The sequence below is a fragment of the Branchiostoma floridae genome, chromosome 10, assembly GCF_000003815.2.
Source record: "Branchiostoma floridae strain S238N-H82 chromosome 10, Bfl_VNyyK, whole genome shotgun sequence".
Lineage (NCBI taxonomy): Eukaryota > Metazoa > Chordata > Leptocardii > Amphioxiformes > Branchiostomatidae > Branchiostoma > Branchiostoma floridae.
Window position 1 is genome coordinate 6,975,503 of NC_049988.1, and position 15,639 is coordinate 6,991,141.

The 15,639-nt window shown below is 40.0% G+C and overlaps 1 protein-coding gene across 1 annotated transcript in view; it reads left to right on the plus strand.

Annotated features, from left to right (window-relative positions):
- LOC118423926 (polycomb complex protein BMI-1-A-like) overlaps positions 1 to 15,639 on the plus strand; it is a 30,887-nt gene continuing 15,248 nt past the window's right edge. Inside the window, exon 1 of the mRNA XM_035832242.1 lies at positions 1 to 137. The gene's annotated coding sequence lies outside the window, so the exon portion shown is untranslated. The remainder of the gene's footprint in view (positions 138 to 15,639) is intronic.

The following is a 15,639-nucleotide window of genomic DNA, read 5'->3' on the forward strand; positions in this document are numbered from 1 at the left end:
GCATGCAGTCACGTGATCAATTACAGCGTCTGCCCCCGATACCTTGCTGCGAGAGCCCGCAATCGGTCGCCGAGCGATCCAGCTCCGTTTTCGTCAATTTTCGGACCCCTCGCGACGTTTTGGAGACCAAAATCTAGGTGAGTGGCCAAGCAGAGGTCCTTGTTTACCTATATTCGTAAGGTGTTGGTTGTGGATGGCGTCATTTTGCCGGAATTTGACGGTTTTTGTGGCGTGACGCTACGCCACGTTTATGCGAGAGTGATTCAAGATGGCCGCTCCGCTAGGCGTTTTGAAAATGTCCCCCAGAATTCGTCATTTTCTGTCCGTTCGCGCCGCTTGGCGCCCGTACCTGTACAAATTCTTGTAGCTAAGGGGGTAGGCTAGGTGCCCGTTGTAGTGTATTGGGGTGCTTGTAGAAGTGTTGTCAGGCACTGTAGCCCAAACCACGAGAGCCCACTAGTACGGGAGGGGGTCATGCCGGCTCGCACAGTGAAAATCAACCAGCGAAAGCGGAATAATTCCCAGCAGTTTAAGTTCGCCGTTCGGTACTCATTGATCCTATCGCTGCGCCGTTTGCTGTATCTAACTATCTAAAGTGTGGTCTTGGCGTCACTTATTTCTTTGTAGGCTTGTTTGCGGAGAAATAGATTTTTTTGCGGTTTGAAATCGGGAAGAGAAAGTGTTATAGCGAAGAAGGAAGGAGTTGACAGCACTTGGTGCCCCAAACACCATCAAAAATCATGTTAAGGCAAAAACGTGCGGCCGCGAAATTTAAACGGTGTGTAACACATATAGAATCGAAGCATTTGCGTGATTATCAGCATTTTAGCTCCTTTTATAGCGAAATGACGAACTTGTTTTCTACGTGCTGCGTTTGCGACGAGCTCGGGCAGTTTTCAACCAAAATGGCGGTTTTCCCCTTAGTGTTTGGGACATAAAACTTTCATCTGACACCCACTGCGCGTGATACCTAATAACAAAAACGCCGCTCTCACAGAAAAACTACATTTCTTACAACTTTACCCGTATCCTCTACAATTTCTACCCCTTTCTTCTGTCTATGAGGGTTATGCGATAACTATGGAGATGTTGTTTATGAAGTAGGTATAGGAATGATACCCAGGTTGGCCCAGGGGTGACATCGCTAGGCGTGACATGTCAAATTCGATCTTCATGCCCTGAGTAACTGTCCCTCCCCTAACGGCCCATGGACGCAGGGAGACCATGTGTGTATTTTTCTTCCAGCCACAAGGGCACTGTCAGAGCCGCTACGATCGCAGAACGACAAGGGGAAGCCTTTGAACGCTGGTTATCTTTTCTTCTAAAGCAAATTAAAAAAAACCCACCTAGCGTTCTAAAACCAGAAGTTGGGCCTGTACATACAAGGCGAAGCACATGTAACTGCTATACTTGTCTATATAGATCTTGGCCTGTTTTGTACGTTGATTGCGTCATTGTAAATGTAGTAAGACATCGCATTCTTATATCACTGTATGTAACTGTATTTCTTCAAAGTTTATGGCCATAAGAGCATAAACGTACAATAAAAGGTCTTGCATTCATTCGTAACTTTCCAAATATTATACGGCAGCTTCTACGTGGTATAACAGTAGGTTGAACACTTGTAGTGTTTAAAAACGCAGTTAACAAATATCTTTGAACGCTTGCCACGGTAGCTTTTATAACTGTCGTTATACCATGGTAGTACCTTTTAACTTTCTTGAACGATGGGCAAGTGGCAGTCGATGTACAAGGAAATTACGTCACGGCGAAAACCACATCTAGATATCAGACATTGATAATACAAACATGCCGTAATATGAACCCTTGATAATGGGTATGACGTTCAAAGATACTTGACGGTTGCCACAATTTATGGAAAACAAAATCATCTTGACGTTATGTTTTTTTTTTAATCTAAGAGCACGGAATCGCGTTAGATAGATTGCGTTTCGGTTGTAAAAAAAAACGCCTCTATGGCATCGGAAGAGTCCTGGAGAATACTTCAGAAGGTAGTAGTTGTTTATTTAGTTGGTCATGAAGAATTGTCGCTGTTTCAAGAATACAACTCGCACAAAATCTCGCCTTTCCCTTGTGCTATGGCCGGATAGGATGCTCCAAACGGTCCAATATTGTACAATAAGATCGCGATATTGAGAGCGATTTGAGGACATTTTGTTTCTGCCAAAGAATTACGTACAAAAATATTTCCTTGACTTAACTGTCCCTATTTTATTCAAAGAACCATATATTGGAAGAAAGCGACGGTTACTACTGTATTTTCTAGGGTGGGGTCTATGGAGTCAAGGAGGTTGAAAGAGGGAACAACCTCCTTGATGGAGTAGTGTATGGGTTGCTTTACCATAGCTACCACTTGCGTGTTGCTATGACGTGTTAATAGCGCACAGTGTTGACATTTACCCCACTTCTGCATTACGTGTAGGTGTGGCGTAGTAGACAGTGTGTGCTCAAGTTAATATGGCTGTCTAATACATAATATATCACAATTAGGTCTGTCCGCTATTTTTAAATGGCTTAGCTATTCATAGCTAAAAAGTCCGACAAATAGACATATATATTACCTTTCTGCAAATGTTGCATATATGTATATATATATATATATACATTCTTTTGTCAATTGAATAGCCAGTTTTACGTCTATCATATTACTTCAAAAGACAGTGTACGGTGACTTTGTCAAATTGCAATTCTTTGATATTTTCGTCGTTGTTTCCAGTTTTCTGTATGAAGAATTACGCAGTTTTCGTGTAAATGTTTAAAGGACACCACTCTATCGTGTTATAGACCTTAACTGAGCAGGGTTAAATATAGCTTTACTACTGCTTTGCGTTACATGGAGCCGACGTGCTCTTTGTTTGATAGAGGATATGATTTTTGGAGTGTCAGTCTCTCTATTAGTACTTTTTGCACACTCTTACTGCTTAACCGGGCTAGTCTAAACATAGACGAAGTTTTTAGAATGTTTCTTTTTGTATCCGGTTGACGATGGCAAACAATATATAACATACACTTTACGCTCGGTTAGGATAATAGGAAGAAGTGTAGTGTAATGTACGCAAAGCACATTTTTATAAATAGTTAATTGAAAAAGAAATTGAATGATGATGGTAAATTTCTTAAGGCATTGCAGTGGCTATTATTTTCCTTTTATAGATTGGAATATGAATCCTCAGAAGTTTGGGTTCGATGTCATAACATCAAAGGGACCATTTCATTTGTTACAGACCATCTAGATAGATAAATAGATACCCTGTTCAAGAGGTTTTAGAAGCGATCATTTCATTGGATACACGATCCATCTATGTAAATAGATATGTACCGTGTTAAAGGGATTTCGAAGAATTCATTTCATTGGGTACTGAGTTCAGTACTAGTAGTAGATACCCCGTTCAAATGGTTTTAGAAGCGTTCATTTCATTGGATAGACGATCCATTGAGGTAGATAGATAGCTGTCCCGTTCGAGGTACATAGACAGGCCCCGTGTTCAAGAGATTTCATAAGCGATTCTTTCATTGGATACACGATCTAGTTAGGTATTACATGTACTAAATAGGTTGTCAGTCTGCGCGTACATACACCCAAGGAGCTTTTTTTACTGATAAAAGCTCCTTGATACACCTGACAAGATAATTTGCGCATCCGGGTTTATAATGTTGCTGACCTTGTCTTGACCTTGCTTGCTTGACCTTGGGTGTCATCTTAAGGATCGTTTTGCAGCCAAACCCCAGGCAGCGCCTTTAAAATATAAAATAGATAGATAGATAGTTTGTAACATATTTGTAAAGGCTATCTCTCTAATATGTTATCCCTAGTCAAAACCCTTTGCAACCCGGATTTCTAACATGTTGCTAAAATTTAAGAGTTGCTTATTTGCTATGTTACTATATCTGTAACACAAAGATATACTAGTATTTCCTTTTTAGATTATAGATCTTCAATGTTTGAGATGTATTGTCTTCAGAGTTTCTCTGTTTGATCTTAAAAGCTGTCGACAAGCGAGATTTGTTTTCTTTGACAGGCTTCTTTTCTTTGTGACATTGTACGTTGTCTGCGAATGGCACAACTATAGTTCCAATTTTGAGTGCGCTATACGATCGGCATTTTGTCTAGTATGGTTAGGGAACGGATGCTATTTTTGGCATTCCGGTAAAAGTTGTTTTGGATATATCCCGGACCTTGTTGTATTGTGTATGTCAACTTTTGTCGGTATGCCGTAATGTGACCAATGGTAATATGCCGTCCCAATTAATCGAACCAATCAGCGCTTGAGATTATACCAAGGACGTTTTTTGATTGACACCTTGAAGTCTTGAACAGACAACCCCACAACAACTACTGTTATATGAGCGCGCTGTTAGCCAATGAAAAGCTACCGTTTTGATTTTGTTAGAAGCTCAAAACGGGACTCATGATTTGGGAGCATTCCTAGCAATCTACTCAAGTAATTAAAAAGAAAGTATTCCACAGTTAATTGTTTTCTTCTTAAAATGAGATAATCTCTTACAAAGTTCATTCTTTTCATTTGAGTTTGAGTTGAAGAAGAGTTCAAGTACATGTCTGTTTTTCCTTACCGAGTTTTGCGTTGGAGGTCAAAGGGTGAAACTGCGACCCCTTCACGTGTGATATATCCGTAAACTTCAGGGCGAAAACAAGTGCCACGTGTTCACCAACTGGAAGACTCTCTTTTTATTTCTCACTCATTTGTACTTGGTTGTAACGCTAGTTCACCTTTATCCACGGGGTAACCTATATCTGATATTTTAAAAGAGGGTATAGTCTTCGGACATAGTATAGTCTACCGTCTGTAGATTTCATGTCTCTTAGTACCTAGTATTCAAGTAAGGCCATGTTGATTTGATTATATGGATGACATCCTCCGGGAACTCCAAAACTGATGCGAGCGAGCGAATAAAAAAAAGAAGTTTGGCCCCCCAAAAAAGTTGCCTTCAGTATGAAATCAAAGTGGCCAGGAAGGTTGAACATAGGACCATGATCCTCTGGACCTGAATTTTCTGTACTGGTACCTCCCCCAACCAACAATAGATTTTTTTTTTCTTTCCGTCCTTTCACATCTTATTCTTTGACTTTAGATTCATTTTGGTATTCTATATATGGCATTAGTTATCTGTTTTCTGATACTTTTTTTTCAATCTACAGAATATTTGTGCTCATTTTACAGCTGCTTTGCACAATTTATTGTGTGGTCGAAAACTTTTTTTGGAAATGGCCGAAAATTGGTGCGAGCGCGGATGTCATCCATATAATCAAATCAACGTGGCCTAACCGCGTGGAAAAAAACACATTGCACAGCGTATACACAAAGAACGACATGAAAGTGAAACAAGTACATCAACAACATATGCGAGTATTGTGAATTCTGTTCAGAGGTTTTGTTTCAAAGTTAGTAAATCCAGATATTTCGTCCAGTCAAAAAGACATTGGATGGCATACCTGAACCGTTTCCAAATCTTATCTTTACGCTGTTGTTTGAGCAACTTTTGTCTTACGCAACAATCTACATTACGTGGCACATTGATAAAGCATAAGTTGTTGAACTTGTTCAACGGGAATGAAGCAAAACAATCGCCATGTTGAAAACAAGCAGAACACTTTTAAAAACGCCATGATCTTAGCATACTACGGTTGGATCCCAAGAATCTTGGAACCCCGGAAAGACTTGGCTTCGCCCGCCGTCTCTCTTTCATGAAGATTAGGCGCAGTTTTCTTAGCGGTGACATCAAAGACTGATAGAGACACAAACGTTGGAACGCCCGACGGTCTTGCCATGTCTAGTTATATTCCTCTCTATTTGTTCCATTTCTACGATTTTCCAGCGATCCGGAGTCTGGTAGAGACTAAGGTTTGTCTGCGTATTACGTACAGTAGAAAACCAAGGTCTCATACCCTTTCGGGGCTCTTAGAAACAGTGGTGGGTTGGTAATCCACTGTGTCTTGGGCAAGGTATTTTTCTTCCGTTAGTGCCCACGTTGATCATTATGGCACGTACACAAGATACCCCAATTGCAATTGTTATTTACTCGCACCGGGAAGGACCCCTACTCTTTTCCATAAGTGTGGCGGGTTCTTTTGGTGCGTGCTCGAGGTGTGGCTTTCCCCAAACACGGGACCTTTGACTTTGACTTTATTGACTTGACTTTATTTATTTTGCACAATCTTTAAAAAGTTAACATAAAACAAGTTAAAGGAAGAAAGTACGTGCAGGGGGGAAGAAAAAAGCCTCGTGGCTTGTACAAAGTCTTCCTCCAAAGTCACAAGATTGAATAGACGTGTAAAAATTATACATTAGACAATAATGTAACCAAAAGAATTATATCAATTAACAAAATGGAAATAAATCATAATAGTTCAATAATTGATAACTAATGCAATATCATAACGGCAAAATGAATGAAATGATGTAATAAGAATATAACATTGAAAGAAATGTAACAACTGACAATGAATGGGAGATTAATTAAATGTTTGATTATCTAATAATGACTTTTTTAACAGGTTTTTGAAGATGGGTTGTGAATGACAAAGATGTAAGGATTCACTTAAACTATTCCAGATTTGCGGACACTTGAACAACATGGAAAACTTTCTTTGTTGTGTTTTTACTTGTATCTGTTTTAAATGGTTAGACTGTCTAGTATTGTAATGATGGTGGTCTGAATTGTGATGGAAAAGGTCCTCCACCTGTTTCACGTTTACTTAAGTTATCCAACCCAATGCATTTAGCCCATGTTGGGCAGGAATATGCAATAAAGATCATTGTCATTGTCTTTGTCATTGACATTTAAGTTAACGTCCTATCTATCCTATAATAGCCGAAGCTAAGTACCCGTTTTTTTTCACCTGTGTGAAGTGAGGAAAAACGTTAAAACTTTAAGTCAAAGAGCACCAAATCGGTGACATGGCAGGTTTCGAACCTAGGACCTCTTTGGCCTGAGGCCAGAGCACTGCCGATTACGCCACACGATCTCGCGAATTATTGGAAGACGCAGCGCAACCCTCTCCTTCCACCACCTTTTGCCTCCCAAACAGAAGTCAGGTACCCATTTTTACACCTGGGTGGAGCGAGGAAAGTCGTGTAAAGTGCCTTTGCCAAGTACAAAACGCCCTCTAGCCAGGAATCGACCTCTCGATCTTGTATACACCTTTCTCACGCGGCAGCCATGATAGATCGAAGACGAGGTCAATGAGGCAAACAGACAAAACTTATTTCTAAAATCAGGTCCCATTTACTTTTCCCCCAAACCACACAAATTTTCATGATATAAGATAGAATAATAAATATCATAACTAGAGTCGATTCCACATTACCAAGAGGGTCTTTCTTGCCTTTTGTTCCAACATTTTGAAAATCTTTATAACATTCTAAATGTGATAAGTAACTGTTTAGAACTATTTATAACATCTGTGTGATGTCCTAAATATTTTCTATAGTGTTCATACATGTTAGAAACATTTCTAACATCAAATCCATTATTTCTGTTAGTTTCTAAACTGTTCCAACATAGATTCATCATTTGTGATCACATGTGATCATATGTTCGAACAGTGAAACAAAATGATGAAACTGGGTCAGTGGGCTGGGAAGAGGGCAATTCACACATCCCTGCCAAGTACAGGAAATTGTGTCTGTCTGACAGCTTTTCACAAAAGAGCCACTAGTGTCTACTAAAGAAAATCTAAAGATAGAAGACCCAAACAAAAGGCCCATCTTAGCAGCTATGTTTATTGGGGTAATAAAAGTTTTTATGGAGAAAAAAAATGACGCAAATTGTTGGAACATATGATCACATGTTCCAACAATAACAAAAACACATAGATGTTTCTAACTTGTTCTAAATAAAGAGATATTTGTACCATTAATTTACCAATGTTTCCAACATATATAGATAGGTTCAAACATGTTCAAACTTTCATTTTCAATTGTTTGAACAATTTAGAACTTCAGTAACTGAAATATTCTTTTGCTTAGAATAGTTCAAACTTATTACAAATATTATTTCAAAACCCTCTCGGTGACTCGGAATCGACTCTAGTGTTATGCACTTAAAATGTAGCAATTTAGAGTAGTGTAGACAGGTCACATAGTCCCTTAAGAGATGCAAAATAAAAACATAATAATGCAAATATTTGACGGACTTTACGCATTGGTCGTTTTCCTAATTGGCAGACTATCATTAGTTGAACTGCTAATTATGATGGACAGCCTTTTGTTTGCCTCATTGAACTCGTTTGATATCTATCATGGTCGCCGCGTGAGAAAGGTGTATTCGCTAACCTTACTAATACCCAAGTAACATTGGCGTCACAGAAGAGCTGAAAATTTTAATTCTCTGGCCAAATAGTTTAACTTTCACCTTTAGAAGCTCACAAGCTGACTGTTTGAAGTGTTTCTAAATCTCAAGACCTTAACCTAATTGAATTACCATTTACCGATTTACGTAATAGACCATACCAACGGTGACATACAGTAACACGCCGTGCTTGTCGAAAAGTGCGTGTTGTAAAGCCATATACCTTTTTGACAACTCATTTGTTTTTAGGTGGAGTCGTTTCCCTGCCTAAAGTAACAATGTAGTCGTATCCTACCGTATGTTATTGTAAACTGTACAAGATTAATATACAGATACATAGCCTGGAAATGAAATATTATAAGGATGTAAAAAAAGGACTTGTGGATTTCGAAAGACAGACATTTGAAAAAATTGCTTGCACAAGTGATTTTTTTCGGTGAAATTTAGATAGTAGGGAACCTATCTCGAATACAACAGTAAAGAAGATAATTCTCTGATTGTGCTATAAAGTGCAATTCTTGGTATTTCTATTTTGTCTGACTGTCGCTAGTTTCTCTTGAAAGCACACATAACTATGTCTCACAGTTGGTAGTTTGTACTGAATGGCCCTGTCGCATTACTTCCGACGTTGTGATGTGTTTTTTGGCGCCCGAGTTGTTGAGAGAACCGTTTATGTCATGTTGTTTCAACCTTGAGCCCTACTTTAACGGCCGCCCGGAGTTCGCTATCGCACAAACAGACGGTTTGGAAGGTATCCTCAATATTCGGGAGTCTTTCAGTTGTATTTTTGAGACATCACAATTAGTGGTGAGTTGACCGGTACAGAAAATCCAGGTACTAAAGAGGATCAGGTCCCTGGACCTAATTATCGGTGAAATCTTGTGAATGGGCGATACTCAAAACAATTATTTCGCTACAAAGCTTTCTGTTTGGCGTTTTAAAATCGTGTCTTCATGGAAACAACACTAACTCTCTCTGTTAACTTTGACTGTAGAAACTTGGTAAAATGACTCTCAACTCTCATCTACTTCGATATAAATATTGTTACCCATGGACCGGTAAGCCCCAAAGCACGTGAACGCCTACAAGTATAATCTGTTCATTTCTTATGGTTCAAAATCCGGTCCACTGATTTTTTAGGTCCGTTTTATTTCAGACCGTTTACACAGGAAAAACCGTTTTTTTGTACCGTTACCCACCCATAATCACAATTGTTTTTATAATTTGTTCGGTTTAACAGTTGCACGAGGGTCTGATTCACGTAGGGGTTTGTATGATTGGATTGTGGTCATTCCAATGTTAAAATAGTTAGATTTAGTTAGTGCGAACGGTTCAAAACCGGGTTCGCATGTTCCACTCTGTTTCTTGTCAGCAAAGAAATTAGGATATATCCCGGACCCCGTTGTATTGTGTATGTCAACTTTTGTCGGCATGCCGTAATGTGACCAATGGTAGTATGCCGTCCCAATCAATCTAACCAATCGGCGCTTGAGATTATACCAATGACGTTTTTTGATTGACACCTTGAACAGATAACCCCACAACTCTACAAGTACTTTACTATTATTACATGAGCGCGCTATTGACCAATAAGAAGCTTCCGTTTTGATTCTATTAGAAGCTCAAGACGGGGCTATTTGGGAGCATTCCCAGCAATCTACTAAAGTAATGGATAAGAAATGATGGATTTCTAGTCTACTCTCGATGGGTTGGTTGGTTGAAACGCACACGGAGCGGATATATCGTAGAATTCGGGAGCAATTATTGGCCAGGAGTCAGTCCATGGGATGGGTAGCATTTTTCTCTCCGACCGGTTTACGCTAAACTCGCCAGGCAAAATACTAACTTCGCCAAGAAATATATGTCTGAGGTGCACGGGTATGTGAATGTCTGTCTGTGCGACCACGATAACTCGAGAAAGCCTTGATGACTTGTCTTAATACTTGGTATATGGGTAGGTATTGATACGACTTAGAAATGATTAGATTTTGGGTGCCCTAGCGGCATGTTAAGGTACAGCAGTGGATTGTTCCGTTTCGATATCTCATGTTTCACCTAATAGCCAGGATGATTAGTCTAGTAGACACTACGTTATACTGGCGTTACACATAAGTTGTAAATCGTGACGAATATATGTTGTGTCGGTCGGCTATCTGAATCGTTAAATACTGGGGCTTTTAGTTTTAATTACAATTTCAGATACGAAAAATCAATTCGAAAAAGAAAACCTTGTGAGAAAATTCCGCCCCACTTTGTGCGTGAACGTCCAAAATGATTGGTTTGAAACTTAACGGTTTTAACCGTCGAAACGGTTCGCGAAGAAATCTCGTTTCACTTTCACGGAGATAACAGTTTTGATTACGCACGCGCCGTGGATTCTTTTTTCGGCTGCGGCACTTCCAAGCAGATGTTGATAAGAAAATCTCCAAGTCCTTTTTTCCACTTTCCACACATCATTTTGCCGTGTATTGATATAAAAAGGGGGAAAATTTAATATTTCGCTTCGCAGAATACTTGCTAGACGGCTGTCAGAAACCATATAGCAATATAAAAACTGATATACATTCTGGAAACAGTACGTGGTCAGTTCCATAGAAGAGCTCGGCCGCCTGCTTTGATGGCTATCAAAAGACCGGACCACGAAGTGACCATCTGGCCTTTTAAATCCTCACACCATTCTATAATCACGTTATTAAGCCAAGCTTTGATGACTGGACTTACGAGGGGGACCAATATCACAGAATGGGAACGTTTTGTGTCATCAACGATCAGTGAAACGCTATCTCTGACCCACTGAATCTAAGAATCAAACAGCCCTGAATTTCCCGCGCCTTTTACATCTATAGGCATCGTTTTCCCGTGCTTTTTAGAGTGTTGATGGCTGGACTTACGAGGGGCACCAATATCACAAATTTGGGGACGTTTTATGTCACTAAACCAGCAACGATCAGTGAAACGCTATCTCTGACCACTTAATCTAAGAATCAAACAGTCCTGAATTTTCCCGCCTTTCACATCTATAGGCATAGTTTTCCCGCGCTTTTTTTCTCTCAGACTCCCCGATCGCCCCAGGAAGACATGGTCGGCCTGTCAGTGATAGATTGCGCGGGGAGCGCGTTGGGTGATTGTGCTCTCGTTATCTGTGCAGGGAAACGGGCCGGAACGTGACCAACATACTGAACGGTACACGAACGTGTTGGATGGTACGATTCCAGTTACACGCTATATTTGTTATCGGTAGCGTTTCTGTTTTTCAATTTTTTTTGCTTTTGAGGTTGAGCAGCAGAACTTAAAGGTACTCTATGTAAGATTAGGTACAATTTATAAATTCCAGTTGCACGCTGTTTGTTATCGGTAGCGATTCTGTTTTTGTGCCTTTTTGATTGAACAGCGAACTCCATGTAAGAGGAGGACAATGTGGAAAGTAGATACTTTTGAAGTGGTTTCAGAAACTCCTCGTAGATCCCCTGCAGCGTGTTTGTGCAGAATTTTTTTTGGATTCTCCTGTCGATTCGACAGATGAGCAGGCAGACAGGCGTTTGCCTGTTTGCCTGACCTGCACATGACTACAGAATACACAGATGCAAATATGCTGAAAATTGGCTTTACATGTTACTCACTGATTCACATATTTTCAATTTTAAGTACGAAATTTTACATACCTTTCAAGGTACGTTGTGTATATGGATATTTTGGGCCGCCTGGTGATTTTTCTTGGTACTGCAGCGGAACGTTCTTTTCCCACTTCGAGACCCAACAAGACAATTTTCAGTAGGTAAGGGCATTCTAGCGGCATTCCTCGGTCTAAGCTCTAGAATATATATTGGAAACTCAATAACAGATCTCTACTATACAACGCATCCACCATTAACCTCTACACAGTCTCTTTAGAAAACCCCAGACCCACGTGCCATACCTTACAATCTGTTGATCCAAGAAAGATCTTCAGGAGGTTATTTTCGAGCCTTCCACTCAGTGTTGGCCGTTTTGATAATTGGCGGTGACCCATACTACACTCCTTACTGTACACTGTTTTTACTTGGTTTACCGCGTCAGTAGACTGAGACCAGGACCGGATAGCAGCTCTTACTTTGCTCCATGGAAGTTGTCTTTCATCCGTACCTTTGGCTACAGTATGCGGTCTTTGATTAGCGCATGGTTGCCAGAGAGAATGCTTCCGAAGTAACAGTACAATACAGGCATTTGGTGATGGATTTGTTGTTGTTTTTCTTTTTTCTTTTCTTTTCCATGTGTTTCAGGAGTATAGATTTTGAAAATAATATATAGTCTTAGGGATCCAGTCTTACACATAGTTGTAAGCTAAGGGTGCAGGATTGTTTGATAATTTTCCTTCTTAACCATTCCGACTCAGCGTCGTCTGAGCTGTGCTTTGTTTCCTGCCACTTTTCGTCTAGCCATTCTGACTCAGTATCGTCTGAAATCTATTTTGCCGCTACTTTTCTTCTAGCCATTTCTGACTCAGTGTCGTCTGAACTCTACTTTCCCGCCCCTTCTCTTAAACTTATGATTCTGACTTAATGTCGCCTGAAGTCTACCTTCCCGCCTCTTTTATCCTAGCCAGTCTCAATCAGTGTCGTCTGGAATCTACTTTCCCGCTACTTTTGTTCCAGTCATTCTGGCTACATGTCGTCTGAACTCGCTTTCCCGCCTCTTTTCGTCTAGTGATTGTCTCACTCAGTGTCGTCTGGAATCTACGTTCCTGCTACGTTTCCTCTAGCCACTGTGACTTAGTGTCGTCTGAAACCGCGTTACTCTTTCCAGCTCACTCAATGTCGCCTGAACTCTACTTTCCAGCATCTTTCTTTCTAACAATTCTGACCTACTGTCGTCTGAAATTTCGTCTGAAATCTACTTTCCCGCCACGTTTCTTTTTCTGTGTCGTTCAAGTTTTAACTTTTAGCCGCGTCCAGTGTCGTCTAAAAGCCACTTTTCAGTGTCGTCTAAACTCAAATTTCCTGTCAATTTCCACTGTTGTCTAAAGGCTACTTTCCCGCCAATTTTCTCCTGTCGTTTGAGCTCTTTTTTCTCGCTACATTTCAGTGTTGTCTGAGCTCTTCTTTCCTACCACATTTCAGTGTTGTCTGATCTCTTCTTTCCCGCCACGTTTCAGTGTCGTCTGACCAGAACTCTTCTTTCCCGCCACGTTCCGTCTCTAGTACGGCGCCCTGAACTTGACGTTCCCCACGGGTGGTCCAATCGCGCCGCCGCTGACACGCACCGTTCCTCTGAGCTTTTGTTCCCGTTGTTGATTTAAGGTGTGCCGTGTGTTGAATGAGAGATCGCCTGGGAATAACGTAATACTGTAGGACGAGTCGTATGACCTACATTTGCACGGGTATCGCTTATAGCACTGAAAGACGTGATACTTGGATTTCGACCTGTAACTGTTGTGCATTAAGAGAAGACTAGGTTTTTCATCAATTGCACTAGCACAGAGTCTAGAGGATTTTTTTCTTCTTTATTTATGGGGTTCTTTTCCTTTGAAATTGTTGTCCGTGTTTTAGTAAGACCACACTAAAAAATCTGTATAAAAACACACAGAAAAATAACAACAGCAACAAACTTTTCATTAGTTGGAATGTTACACCGAAGGGTGGTTATACGGGCGACTAGTATATAGAAACAAATACATATAATTTAAAACGACAAACAGTACAGGATCAAGACATCTTAGAATCAATACTAATTACTACACGCTTCGCAAACTATGTTGATTACAAAAATCATCAATACCAGACAACTCAATACCGTAATTTTTTGCGTAGAGTTACTTCCATGGCTTGTTGATTTTGGATTGTAACGTCAATTTCGTAGAAGCTCTACCGCTATGTTGACCAAATTCTCAACCGTTGGCAAATCTATATAGATTCCAGGTTTTTTAATCAATGAAAATATCGCTTGGTAGAGGCTAATGATATATGAATTCATACATAGCGGAGGGTAAGGCCAATGCTACAAAAACACCGCTCTCTGTACAAATAGAAAATGGCTCTGTTACGTATTTGGATACTGGAACGTATTCAGATTTGGATATTGGAACAGTTGCGCCGTAGACGTGTTTACATGGTCAGAGCTACAATCTTTGTATGGTTAACCACACTACTTGGTGGTTGTGTGGTATGGTTGCCAAACATGCCGTGTATTTACATTGTTATAGGTACTTCAGTACGCTCCCTTTTTGTTCCAAATCTATAACAAACATTTTGTTATCACCGAGTGGTAGCTTTTAGTTTCAAAGCTGCTTGCCCAACAATATGAAGAAAATATTGTGCTACACCATCTTTTTATTCAGGTGTCTTATTTTTCTGTATGTAATTATATCGTGGCCTATAACATTATGACAGACGTTGGAAAATACAAAACCATAACATTACGTTAATGCCAGGCATTTATAAATTACATTATAGTCTTTGAATGACGGCCATTGCCCTTTTCATACACTTAAAATGTTAAATTCCGTGACTTATAAATTTCAACGACATTGTTCCAATATAACGCCGCTACATAAACCACGAAGAAAAAACAGTGAAATCACGCTTTTCAAAAGGTCATAGCGAATAAGATATATCATATACGTAAGTGCCGTACGGATTATGTAAAGCCAACTGGTATGCCACGGGACTTAATCTGGATTCTATAGATTTATATGTAATTCTACCCTTTTAGCGGCTCTTACACAAGGCGTTTAGCCATATCAAAATCGATCCTAGAATCGTTCACTAAAATATCCAAGTTTTTAGTGGATTTGGAAAAGCAGAAAGCAGCTACTTTGAACCGATTGTGTCAGGTTGCGAAATTTCGTGTGTGTGTTTGTGTGTTTTCGAAATTCAAACTGAACAGTAATATTTGAACACAGGAATCCAGACTAGCTTTATAAATGATAAATCGTGCTGGACAGGAACATGTGGAGACGATGGTGTCACCTCTCTGAGGATGAACTGAACTGAACAAAACAGACACAAACGCACGATAGATATTAAGATCGGAGGTCTGACATACACGCTAGTGAAAATAGGGTATGAAAGTCGAAAGAAACACGCCTAAACTGTAAAAGGTCCACCTGGTATTGGTGTACTTCACAGCGAAGGGCATGTGGTCCCTTTGGCTATTTCTTTATCAATGTAATATTCGTTTGCACAAGGAAGGAGATTTTTGGTCCCACAATAGCCTAGATACCAGAAATCGTTGCTTCTTGGGCCAACTTTCCCCCAGGAAAATCTACAACAGGTCCCTGAGTTACTAATGATAAACAAACACAAATGCACGATAGATATGAGATCGGGGGTT